We start from the raw sequence: 13,899 nt of genomic DNA on the forward strand, positions 1-13,899 counted from the left end.
TAAATAATATTACATCATAATAGTTTTCATCAAATAGAAATGAATCTTAATTATTTATACCACAATATGAAATAATATAAGATACATAAATAAATAATTGATAATTTATTATTATGATTATTATCAATTATTTATTTATTTATCTAATATTATTTCATATTGTGGTATAAACAATTTATGGTTGTTGACTATTCACTTAAATCTAAACTATGGATTATTCATATCAGTGTAGAATTCTTTTAGTTAATATTCATCTTCTTAACCTTAATTCAAATATTTCCAATTAAAAGTAGTAGTTGATATAAAAGGAGTAAGCAAATATGATTTACTATGTGACTGTTTTTTCACATATTTATCTGTGATTTGTGTAGCTTATTGTAAATTTACAGTTTCTAGTGATTTTCTTAAATTTAGTTCTAAGTAAATTAATATTTTTCAAAAATTAAAACAGTATATTTTTTTATTTTTAGTTAGATTTTAATATTTATCCCTTAACTTTAATTCATATAATTTCGATTAAAAGTGGTAGTTGATAGAAAAAGGAGTAAAAAGAGTGATTTACTATGTGACTATTTTTTTTCTTACATATCTGTCCGATTTGGGTAGCTTTCGTGAATTTACGTATTTTTAAAAAAATTGTGATCTACTAAATGCTTAACTTGTCATCCTTACATGCTTCTAATTCTCCGATCACATATAGATATATAAAGATATTTTGTTTAGTAATATCTATTTTTGTTTTTAAAAAATAACAAATGACAATTTTTTTTTTTTTAAAAAGGATCAATTAACCTATCCCCTTACTTTTAAAAAGAAGAAATATTTTATTATATTAATATTTTGACAATTAGTTTTAAAAATTTTGAACAATAACTAATAACTAATTTAACTAATTCTTTTTCTTAAGATGTCAAATGGCGTATTTATAAAATGCCACTTGACTTAATGTGGAGTTTTTTCCCTCTCCTATCTATCTATATATAATAGAAGAGGCAAAAGTGACAAATGTCAACACTATAAAAATCCAATTTAAAAAAGAATAACTAAACATAAAACATAAATATTTAAAAAGAAGAAAAAAATAAACTAATCTTCATATTAACTACCCCTATATAAATTACACATTAAGAAAATAAAAAAAAAAGTTAAAAATTTTCTTAACATGCACATTTAAAATATTTTTTAATATCTTATCAATTTAGTATTTTTTTTTTTAGAAAAAAATCTAAACTAATACAATTTTTAAAAATAATTAAAAAATTAAGTCAAAACAATTACTAATTTTTTTTTAAAAATGGCAAACCCTACAAAAATGGAAAAGAAACTGAAAATATGAAACTGTACTTAGAAACCGGCAACCACCCCTATCTTTTTATCCTCTTTACTCTTATATATCCGTGTAGATAGATTATGTCTTAATGATTTTCATATACTTCATTACACATCAACAGGAAGAAACAGACAAAGATTGTTTTTTTTTTTTTGGAATTTCTTTGAAGGGGAAATTGGCATTTGTGACTGTTGATGTCTGAGTTTATTTTTGAATTGGCTGTATCAAGTTCGAATTTAGTCATGAAAGGTTTCAATTTTTTTGTTTTCCCTTTGTCATTCATTGTTATCATTTGTGTGTTATCTATGACTCCATTTGTTTACACTTAATGAAAATCTTAATTATCGAGTATTCTTAATTTCTTATCCATTTAGTTAGTATGTGATGTTTAATTTTGGTTACAGGGCTATTAAAAGTGAAAGAGGCTCAAGAAAAAGTGAAATACTCATATGACTGTAAGAGGTAGTTTCCAGCTTTGTTTTCACATTATGAACTATGAGTGAATTTTCATGCTTTAATTTTCAACTCCCAGGCCGTTTCTATTGAACAATAGAAGTCAATTTCATGAAAACATTAAGTTATTGAATTGAAAGATTGGGTTTTTTTTATGGCATTTTGCAATTTTGTGGATTTGTATATTGATGGGCAACAAATCTCTTCATTTAAGAATTATATTTTTTCCTATTTTAGCGATTTATTTCTTCTTTTTGGTTTGCTTTCGTTTAAACCTGTATCTAATCCAACAAGTCGGAGTAAATGAGTCTGTTAATTTGTTTACAAACCATCGACTTAGAAATAGGAAGAGGTAATTACTCTTCAGTATCGAACGAGGACATTATTTTGTTACTTTGGTTGGTCCATGTAGTTTGATTCATTACTTGCTGCTTAGCCATGATTTAGTGAAAGGATAACCTAAAAGAACAACAGAACTTTCAGTATCAGCGTGATCCTTAACTTCGAGAATGTTGCATCTTTACTTTTCAAGTTCTAATCGTATGCTAATTGCTCTAAGAGATCTCTTGGGAATTCTACTTTATGAATATATAGTATACATTTTTTTAATCTAAAGCATGATGATTTTCAACTAAGAATTGATTTTTGAATGATGCTATCTATTGAAGCCTTATTATATGTTGGGTTCCATTGGTTTCGAATGTGATAATTTTTCTCATGTATGAAGACTTTTTCCTTATACAAGCTGAGAGTCTATTAAATACAATCCCTCTATCTCTACGAGGTAGGGGTAAATTTTGCATGCTCTACCTTCTCTTTTGTGAAATTACACTGGATATATTGTTGCGATTTATTGTATGATCATTGAACCCTCACAGAAGTATGTTCATTTATTTTATTAAGATCAATATAGATAAATTGTACATGGAAGGGCCCTACTTTATGTTTTAAATTACTTGCTTGAATTATAAATTGAAGCAATATTTAGGAGAAAAGTTAAGATACATACTAAACACTGATAAGTTTGGAAAAACAAAGAAAACAGTGAAAATAGCATGTGGATATCTTCAAAATGATGTTATGCCCAAATTGTTAGGTTTATTCCTATAGAATGTAGATAAATCATTCTCAATAAACCTTTGCATATCATGGGTGAAGTACTATAGTGAATTCCGTAGTCCATTACTTCACTCGCTGATAATGGGTTCTGCAAAATACATTGTAAGCAAAAGAAGATAATAATTCAAAGGATATCCATGATACAATATAGTTATAGGTTTATAGCAGAAGTTAAATGATCACCTCCTTCTAATGTGATGTGGTATAAGCTTTATTTTAATTTTGTCAAATGCTTTTTATTATATTTTTACTTTTAGCTAGAAAATAAATTATTTTGTTCATTTAGATTAGTTAACTTACCCGCTGCACATTTTTTTGTGTATCGTATAAGAATGTTATTACACATTCATGGCCATTTGAATGGATTAATTATTTTAGAGAGATAAATACTTTTAAGTTTCAACACATTATAGACATTATTTGATCAAATATTTATATTTAATGAGGAGAAATGATCCATTGAAAGATATGTTATTTTTAATGATATTATTTTATCGATATTCGTGCGTAATGTACTAGGAGATGATATATGTCAATAGGTTTAAATGCTAGGCTCTTTACGCTTATAACAAGTATTTCATGCTTCTTTACAAATGACTTAGTTAATCAACTATTGTGGTGTCTATGTACAGGCCAATTAGTTAAAAATTGTAAAAGTCCTATGAAGCTAGTGATTGGTAATCAACTATATGACAGGACGCGTAATTTTCCTTCTTTCAACAACATCAAACTAAAATTATTTTGACTGATATCAAATTGCAAAAATTGACGTCCTTGGAATTAAAAGATTGATACCTCAGAAGTGATGGAACTGAAATATAATTCTTTAACAATATTTACTAACTGGTTGGAGTATCGGTTGTTGCCATACAACTAATGGATGGGTTTCAAAGTTGTAAGACTAAGCATTCAAATTGGTGCATTAGTGGATTAGAATCAATTATTTTTCTCAACATGAATTTCCTTTCTACTTGATCAAAGAGCTAATAAATCAGTGTAGTTAGATAATAATCTCTCTTTAATTTAGATAATTGAAGCATGCTACAGGTTTGGATTCGTAAAGATTTCCAAACTCCACTTTGTGAAAATATACTGAATATGTTATTGTTGGATTTGCAAAGAAAATGATTCATAAAGGAATAGTCGGATAGGGAACAATCCAAAAGTATATTTATTTTATAACCTCATTTTATATTTTTGATGTATCTCTCGAAAAATTATCGAGTGTATGATTTATTTCCTTTAATTGTATATAGATTTTTTTAATCATAAGGTGTATTTACTAAGTTTATCTTTGTTAAGAGTTGATACAATGCATGTTAAATTTATAGTATTATATTTGGTTTTTAGCTTATTTTTTAAAAACCATGATTCTATCTCTTACTCAAGAAAGTTCAATTCAACTACAAATACCTCTAACAACAACAATATCATACCCAGTAATATCACTCATTAATATACTCATTTGATTTTTTTTTTTTTCAAATATACAAGTGTATAATATAAGTTTCACATAATGTATAACGTAATTACATTCTTTAATATTGCCCGCGCATCGCGTGGGTACGCATACTAGTTAATAATTAATTAATATATGTACTCGTGCGATGCACAAATAATATTAAAAATTATTTCTAATTATTTTATATTGAAATATTTCATTTGAGCGTGTTATATCATATTATCTTTTTTAAAAAATAACTATAATATTATTTCTCAATGAAATGCCCAAAAAAAATAATTCTACCCCTACCCCACCACCACCTCCACATCCCTCCTCCTCCCTCAATTTTAAGAAAATAAAAATACCTCCACCCCACGCAACCCCCTGCCCCCAATCCCACACCTCTAACCAAATTTATTAAAAGAAATAATTTTGTAATTATAAAAAAAAATTATATTTCTATATTTTATTATATTATTCATAATTTAAAGAAATTAGATTGTTAATTTCCCCTTCCTTCACCTCCCACCCCTACCTCCGCCCACCTCTACCTCTACCTCCACATACCCCCAGCCCCACCCCTCTCTTAGGTTTTACAAAATAAAAATAAAACCTTTTTTCTACCCCTCCTCCCCCGGGCCACTACATCAATTTTTAAACCCTCCACCCCCACCATTTCCCACTCAGTCCTCCACCTCTAACTAAATCTGTAAGAAAAATAATTATGTAATTGTAAACAAAGGAATTATATTTAAATTTTTTATTATATTATTCATAATTTAAATTTATTATTTTTTAATATCCCTCGACCTTCTCCTTCTTCTTCCCTTCCCCGCCCCCTCCCATCTCTAGCTAAACTATCTGAGTAAAAACAATCATGTAATTATAAAAAAAAAAATTATATTTCATATATTTTTTATAATATTATTTATAACTTAAAAGATTTTAAATAAATAATATATACTGTAAAAGTATTGACAAAATTTAGCATTTAAAAATATCAATCTAACTAAAAATTTTAGTAGAGAGTTTTGATTTACATAATCGAGTATATTTACTTTAATAATATCAAAGAACAAAATCATAATGAAAAATATTACTTACTTGAATTCAGGTTTGGATATAATACGAAAAGACATCTATTAAATGATCATCATCTGCATATAAAAAATAAAAATGTTGAATAAAAAAAGTTTCAAACAATAAAGAACATGAAGAATGCAATGAATGTAATAATTAACAAATAAAGCTAATGATCAATAGAACCAAAATAAAAAAGAAGAGAAGTTTAACATTATGTATTATTGTAGGAAATTCGAAACCAAAATAAGCCAACAAATAAAAAATGTGACCAAAATAGGCCATTTATTTAATAAGTTACCAAAATAAGTTAAACGTAATAAAGTATTACGTTTTTCACTTTTTCCTTAATGGTCAACTAACGAAGTTGACTTTTTATAAAACGTAATAAATTATTACGTTTTATAATTTTTTTATAAAACGTAATAATTTACTATGTTTTATAAAAAAAATATATAACGTAATAAATTGTTACATTTTACACGAATATCTAAATAAAAAAATTAGTGTTTTATCACATCAAATTAATGGCTACTGTTTTTAAAAACTAAAACATAAGTAAAACTTACGAGTTTTACTTTATTAACTTTTCTCTCACTTGATGTGGACCTGCCCCCACCCCCACACCTCACCCCATTTTCTTTCACTACTTTCCAATTTCACTTTCTTTTCTTGAATGAATATCCTATGGGGAAGGTGCACGTACATATAAATGCCATAGTTTTATTGCTTGAAATGACAATAATGGTTATTAAAAAAAGGTAAATAATGGATTCAAACTCGAAGAATAAATTGTTCTTAAGTATGAGAAATAAACTACAATAACAAATTAATTTATTTATCAAAATTATAAGTACAATTTTACATATTTTTTAAAAAAATTTCTCTCTTAATTTTTTTGTGATTCAAAGCTGATCTCTTAATTTTTTTCTGCTATTCGAGGATGAAGTAACATGTTTTTCAAATGTAGAATGATAATTTTATTTAGCATTTCTATATATTGTTTCTTCGGTGTCATTCTAAGAGCTTATAGGTTTCGTAGTATTGAATATGTAGCATTTCTGTATATTGTTTCTTCGGTGTCATTTCTATATAGCATTTCTATATAATGTAGAATTGAATATATTGTTTCGTAGGTGTCACTCTAAGAACTTAGAGGTTTCTTCGGAAAGTAAGGAAAGGAAAATTATAGAAAGGATCAAAGGTTGGAATTGAATATTTTTCCTGTTTTTTCATTCATCTAAATCTGGAAAAGAATCAAATTTATTTTATTTTCCTTCCCAAACATCAATCTTATTAAAGTTTCCCTGTTGGCAGTAACCTTTATGTTTCTAACATTTTTCACAAGTTCTTTATTGAGATAAATAAAGAGAGAACAGAAGTTGTTGCTACAACTATTGGCGTTGATAGTAAGAGCATTGACAGGGGAAGAAAAAGTAGACTTTGTTGCTGATCATCCGTACCTCTTTCTCATTAGAGAAAATGGAATGGGAAGGTGGAGTATTTCCCTATAACAGAGGATATCATTTTGCAAAATGAAACACCTATGAATTTGTACATTCTAGTAACTGAAGTAGTGATAAGAAGCTCTTTCTCGCTCTCTTGTGTTTGCGAAAGAAACTTATTGGGACATTTTTCATGTGTCCAACGGGCTTTTAATACTATAAAATATGCTTCTGCTTTTCGACAGATATGTAGACTTTATCTAGATATTTTTTGTTACCATAGAGGTGATAACTCCAGCAAAATTTCATCCTATAAATTGTAACACATTAGCTTATAATAGTTCAAATCATAGGTTTACGGCAGTCATCATTGTGTAACTCACATTCTAAATTATGGTTATCATATAAGTCTTTTGTATTTCTCTTCTAATTGGTTTATTTCTTCCTATGTCATATCTAAATTGAAACAAACTATTAATTAAACATGATAATATTCTGTTATCAGCATGGAAACACTGGAAAATGTATTTTCAAGTTCGAAGTTTGTATTTTAAATTACTTCTTCATAGCTTTAATAAATTAGAAATTCTGGCATTTCATGTATGCAGATTTGAGGAATGGAAAGCACCTGGTTCAACATCTTTTTTCACTAAAATAATTGCTTCAATTCAGCTACTAAATTTGCGAAGGGTGGAAGATACATACTTACTGGACAAACTGATGTTTCATTGAAGAGCTACTCTTGGACCTTATGCTTGTGCTGATTAAAAATTTAAGTATTCATCAAAATTACTCTTTTATTTGAAAAAGAATGATAATAGACTTTCTTGCTCACTTTACCTGTTTCAATTTCAAGAGTTTTTCTATTTGTCTCAAATTTTGAGCCAGGTATCAGTTTTAGAGCAGATAATGAACTTTTCAAGTTTAGACAATTTTTCACACTTTCTTTGATGTTTTCTCAAGAAGTGTCTTTATTTGATGGTATTTTCATGTTTGAACCTACAAAACTCTTCTTCAAATTACTCAAAAATTTGAGATCACAACACACTTTTGGCATGCTTATAGGATTGCACAAGTTCACAATTTTGACATATAAGCCATTTTCATCCTCTCACCAACCTGAAAATAATATCTTGAGGGACATAGGAGTATTTGTTGAAGCAAACCCTTCAAAAATTGTTACAATTGTAATTAAAGACTATGTTAGATCACTAAATTGCCTAAATAAAGTATTTGATGCTGTTGGGCTAAGAAACTTCAGGTTTTTAGTTTCTCTGATTCCTAAAAGTGGTGGAGAATGGGCAACTATAGCTGATATGGTTCAGTACAATCAGTGACTGGTTGTCTTCACATCTAAGTCCGCCAAAGAATCTTGAGAAGGCATTGCTTACGAGTGGAGATACTTGGTAGAAAATCAATGTCATTACAATACTATTAAAATATACTGTTGGGCTCGTGCTAAGCACGGGCCTCGCCCATTTAGTATATATAGTTATAGATAATATACAGATACAAATTCTTTTTTTTTTCTTTTTGAACATACATAGAGGTGACAATTGTTGTTTTTAAATTATTATTTTCATGTTTAGTTTTTAGTGAAAAATATTGTTTTTATGGTGTTGACATATGACATTTTGTGTCGGTTATGGATATAGATAGACTATTCACTTTTAAAGGTTTTGTTAATTGGCAATTAATCAAATGGCTTCTATATGACTGTCAATTGCCAGTTTTTTTTAATAAACTATTTCAATTTTATTCAATAATGTAAATCCTTTTAAATATCTAATTTAAGTCTATCTTTTAAAAATATTTAATTTAAATTTACTGGTCTAAAATTTAAAAAAATGTATAAAAGTAGCATATACAGGTTTGCAGTTTCTTCATTTTGCTAATTTTTTTTTTAAAATACATATTTCTATTGTTTATTTACTTTCTTTTAAATACTCGCCCCATTTCGAAAAGAATGACCTATTTTTCTTTTTAGTTTGTTTCAAAAAGAATGATCCTTTCCTTTTTTGGCAATACTTTTAATTAAACTTTCCACATGACATGTTTAAGATCACAAGATTAAAGGACATTTTGGTACATTTGACATAACTATAATTTAAGACACAAGATTCAAAAGTCTTCTTTATTTTCTTAAACTCCGTATCAAGTCAAACTAGATCATTCTTTTTGAAATGGAGGGAGTAACATTGAAGAATAAAAGAACATTCATATTCAATGTCTTTCCACACACACCAATAATAAATACTACTAAAATGTAAATCAAGCTTCTTATTTATCCTATTTTTTTAGTAATTATATTTCTTTATATTGACAATAAAATTTCGAGACCAAAAAAATATATATAATCAAGACAAATTTTTTTTTGCAACAATAGTTTTATTGATTTCAATAAGTGAGTGTTATAATCTCTATGATTCTTCTTATTCACCTTTTCAAATTTAAATACAAGGGCTTCGAACTTGATTTTGAATTTGAGCTTGATTTGCGGATTTGATGAATTTGATCTTGACTTGTACTTGGATTCAAGGGCTTTTGGGCTTGTTTTTGAATCTTGTAGTCTTGATCTTGAATTTTGATGACTTGAGTTTGAATGCTTGAGATTTATAGAGAAATTACAATATTTGATCCATGAGCTTTTTCATGCTTCTTGTTAGAGTTGTTCGTCCTTTTTCTGAATTATGCGACCCTTATTTGTAGTTGTAGGAAGGAAAGAATCATGGTGAAGGTGAATTTCTCTTGTCCAATCAGATTTAAGTGACATGATGCCTTTTATGAGACTTTTATTTCACTAGGCCCGCTGCATCATTTTGAGATGTGGCATGGTCCTATTGGATCTTTCACTTGACTTGGTATGTCACGTCATTTGATACGTGGTACTTATTTGGGCCTCTAGAATATGACAATATCTTTTGCTTAGAAAAATGGGATCATCATTTGTAGCCCAAATCAATGGGTTAGCTCAATAAAAATTGGACTTTAGTTAAATCAATACATGTTTGGACTTAAATAATTAATCCAATTATATTAATCCACAATATTATTTTGGGACTAATATATTTTGAATTTAATATAACTCGAATTTCATATGAATTTTAATTTAATAAAATTTTTCTTCGCACAAAATGCCCCCTACTTCTTTTGGAGACTAGAATTGAAGTATGATTTATGTTTCATTCGTGCTTTAAAGATTTCCGTACATATAAACACCCCATTCATTAGCTGAGAAAATTTGAAGCTGAACTATAATGATATTGACTCTCAAATACTCTCTTATTTTTTCATGAATCTCTAAACGTAAGACCCATTGGTAAGGCATGATATCCAATTTCAAATAGATTTTGAAAAATCCTTTACCGTTTTACTTAACCAGGTATAAAATTCTTCCAATTTAAATTTATATTAGAGAAGGAAACAACCTCCAATTTGAATGTGTATGAGACAAGGAAGCAACCTCCAATTTAAATTTGTATTGGAGATGGAAACTCTTCCATTTTGAATTTGTATTGAAGATAGAAACAACCTCTAATTTGAATTATATTGGAGAAGAAAACAACCTCTAATTTGAATTTGTATTGGAGATGAAAGTTATTTAATTTATATTGGAGATGGAAACTCTTCCAAATTGAATTTGTATTGAAGATGGAAAAAACCTCCAATTTGAGTTTATATTGGAGAAGGAAACAACCACTAATTTGAATTTGTATTGGAGATGGAAGTTCTTCTAATTTAAATTTATATTGGAGAAGAAAACATCTATCCTCCAACTCTATATAAGGATGTAGGTTCCCCACTTTTTCAAAATCAATTTTAGGGTTTCCAAGCCATGAATAATGTTGAGGTAATTTCTTTCCCTCCTACTTTTCTTTTATTTTTCATCACTTTTTTCAGCACAACATGTTAGTGGTAGAAAATTCATATCTCATTGAAGGAATATCTAAATCATAAACCGTTTGATATTTTAGAAATTAGACTTTAAAATCTACAACATATCCAAAATTTAGATTTAAATTCCTTTAATATAATTCTCGATAATTTTTTGAATTTAGCCTTAAATTTATCCTGCTGAAAATTTTAAATCTGTGCGTCTTTGCCAAAACTTTCATATCTTGAAGTAGAAAAATGAAATCAGAAGCCGCTTAATTTTTATGAAACTAGAAACAAAGATATATAATATATCAAATATTTCTATTTTAATATCTTTGATATCTTTTCAGGTGTTATCCTGAAATCAACAGTGGATTTTGATGCACCAACAGTTTCAGATTCGTACAATGACATCAAAAAAGTTATATCTCAATGTGGGAGTTTTGAAATCATGATCTGCTTGATTTTATAGATGCCAGAGACATGTATATATAACATATTAAATATTTAGAATTTATGGTCTTCAAAATTATATTAGACAATTTTTTGAAGTTAATCCTAAATTCTGTCTGGCAGAAAATTTCAGATTTGCATTGCCTCACCAAATAATTTATATCTTGATGCAGAAACATCACCGTCAAAGGGTGTTTTGATTGTTGTAAATCAAATTTTGAGAGTTTCATTCTCACCATAATATTTTATTTCAATCCAAGTCGGTGATACATGACTTTCAAGTTTGAAACGTCCTATCAGGTACCAATATTTCTCCTACTTATGTTTTCTTTGTGTTGTCTTTTTTTCTTATAGAACTGAAGTAGATAACAATATACAACAATCGTCTTAGGGTGCGATAGTTTAACTTTGCCTTCGTTACCTTAAGACCCAACCGATTTTGCTTCAAGATGGTGGCTATGCAATAATTGACTTAGGGTGTGAGAGTTTAACTTCGCCTCTATTACCTTAAGACTCGACCAATTTTTCTTCAAGATGGTGGCTATGCAACAATCGACTTAGAGTGAGAGAGTATAACTTCACCTCCTCACCCTAATACCCAACCAATTTTTCTTCAAGATGGTGGCTATGAAAGAATTGGGTTAGGGTGCAAGAGTTTAACTTTGCCTCCGTTACCCTGAGACTGATGAGTGGTGAGTTTACCACTCATATGCACTCATAATTCATGCACATTACCTTGTTTTGAATGAATAAATAAAACAAAATTTTATGGATAGATGCACTAATATCCACTTCTTGCAGGCATAGATATGAAGTGATGGAAAAATATGTATTGGAGCTCAAAATGACCAAAAGGGAGCAAGAAAGTGCAGCTGAAGTCCTGGACTACAACAGCCTCAGTTACCGCAACCCCAGTCCTCAATCTACGGTTACTATCAGTCAATATGGTTAACATAATATGGTCATGGGAACACAACTTCAGTCACATAACTGCGATCGCAACCAAACCAGAGTGATCATGGTTCAGCGGGATTATGCCCAGGGGCAGATTGGTAAAAGCATAGAAATGAATTCCAATCCATATATAGGCAAAAACCCTTTCTAGATTGCTTACCTCAGAAGATATCTTTGAATTCTAGACTTGAAACCCTAATTTGTAACACCCCGCAAAAATTCTCTCTTAGTCTGAGCCTTAGAGCGTGTTCAGTGAAGCAAAAATCTGGTTCTAAAAGTTTGAGAGGTGTCTTTCCAAGTGTGAAATACTTTAAACCATGTAGAATTTCTCTAATATCAACTTTTTTTCATGTATATCATTGAATAAGCTTTCTATTGATACCAAATTTGTCCAAATCCGATACTCTGGCAAAGAGTTAGAGCTATTTTAGTGAGACAGTATGCCACCTGGCACTTTAGCACATCGTGGAGCCAGCCAAAATGGCAATCGTCAAAATTTAGTGAGCCTCCGTATTATAGCACGTTGCGCCAAGGATTACTTTTAAAATTATCAAATTCCAGTGCACCAATGCGATTTCACCGCGTCACAGTGCCTTTCATTTTGCAACTAAGGTGGCAACGCGATTTCCACTGTGTCGCACCGTCATGCAGCTTCCCAATTGTCCAATTTCGAATGAGCTGGCATGATTATGGCGCATTGTGCCAGCATTTAAAATCAGATTTTTCCAATTTAATTTCAAGGGCTTTTTGATCTTTTCCCACTCTTTTTCAGCCCCTATATATACCCGATAAAAGGCTCTCAGACTCATTTCCCATCTTCAATATCAAAATTGGGATTTTACAAAATCAAAACCCTTATTTATTCTTCAAGAAAAATCAATAGAGATCAAGAGGAATCAAGAATCTCTCCAAGAACTTTCAAGAAAAGAGTTTCCACAAGGTATGTAGATGTTGATTCTTGGGTCTTTTTCATCCAAGAAGCTCAAGTACCCTTTTATAAATCTCAAATATTTTATGTTTATGAGTTGTTTATGATTCATGTGAAATAAAATTGATGTTCCAGCTATTATTGAGTTGTGATTTATATTTGTTTATAAGGTTTTTAAGCTCTGACCCAAGTATGTGGAATTCATGTGATGTTCATGATAAATCATCTTCAACTTGCTTGTTAGATGCTGTGTTCATGCCAATTAAGTGTAGAAATAGTTGAATAAGCAAAACATGCTCCCTATAAGTTTGATAAAATGCTTATATGAAGAATTAGGGCCATTATAGCATGTTGATTAGGAAATCCCAATTGTGTGCAAGTTCATGCATGTCAAGTGTTTGTTGAAATGCCTTAATGAATGAATTATGGTATGATAGCATGAAATCCCCAATTAGGTGCAACCCATGCATGCCTAGTATTTGATGAATGCCTTAGTGAATAAATTATGCCATGATAGCATGGAATCCCCAATTAGGTGTAGACCCATGGATGCCTAGTATTAATTGAAAGGCCTTAGTGAATAAGTTGAGACATGATAGTAGGAAATTCCACAATTACGTGCTCTTTGATACATGCTAAGCCTCTAATACATGCCAAGTGCTTGATGAGTAAGTTGTGATATGATAGTATAAAGTTTCCCCAATCATATGCTATTTAATACATGTCAAGACTAATATACGTGTAAAGTACTTGATGTAAGACCTTGTTGAATGAAGTATGATCTAGTAACATATTTCCCCTACGCTATTATATGTCT

This window comes from Capsicum annuum, chromosome 10 (genome assembly GCF_002878395.1).
Source record: "Capsicum annuum cultivar UCD-10X-F1 chromosome 10, UCD10Xv1.1, whole genome shotgun sequence".
Lineage (NCBI taxonomy): Eukaryota > Viridiplantae > Streptophyta > Magnoliopsida > Solanales > Solanaceae > Capsicum > Capsicum annuum.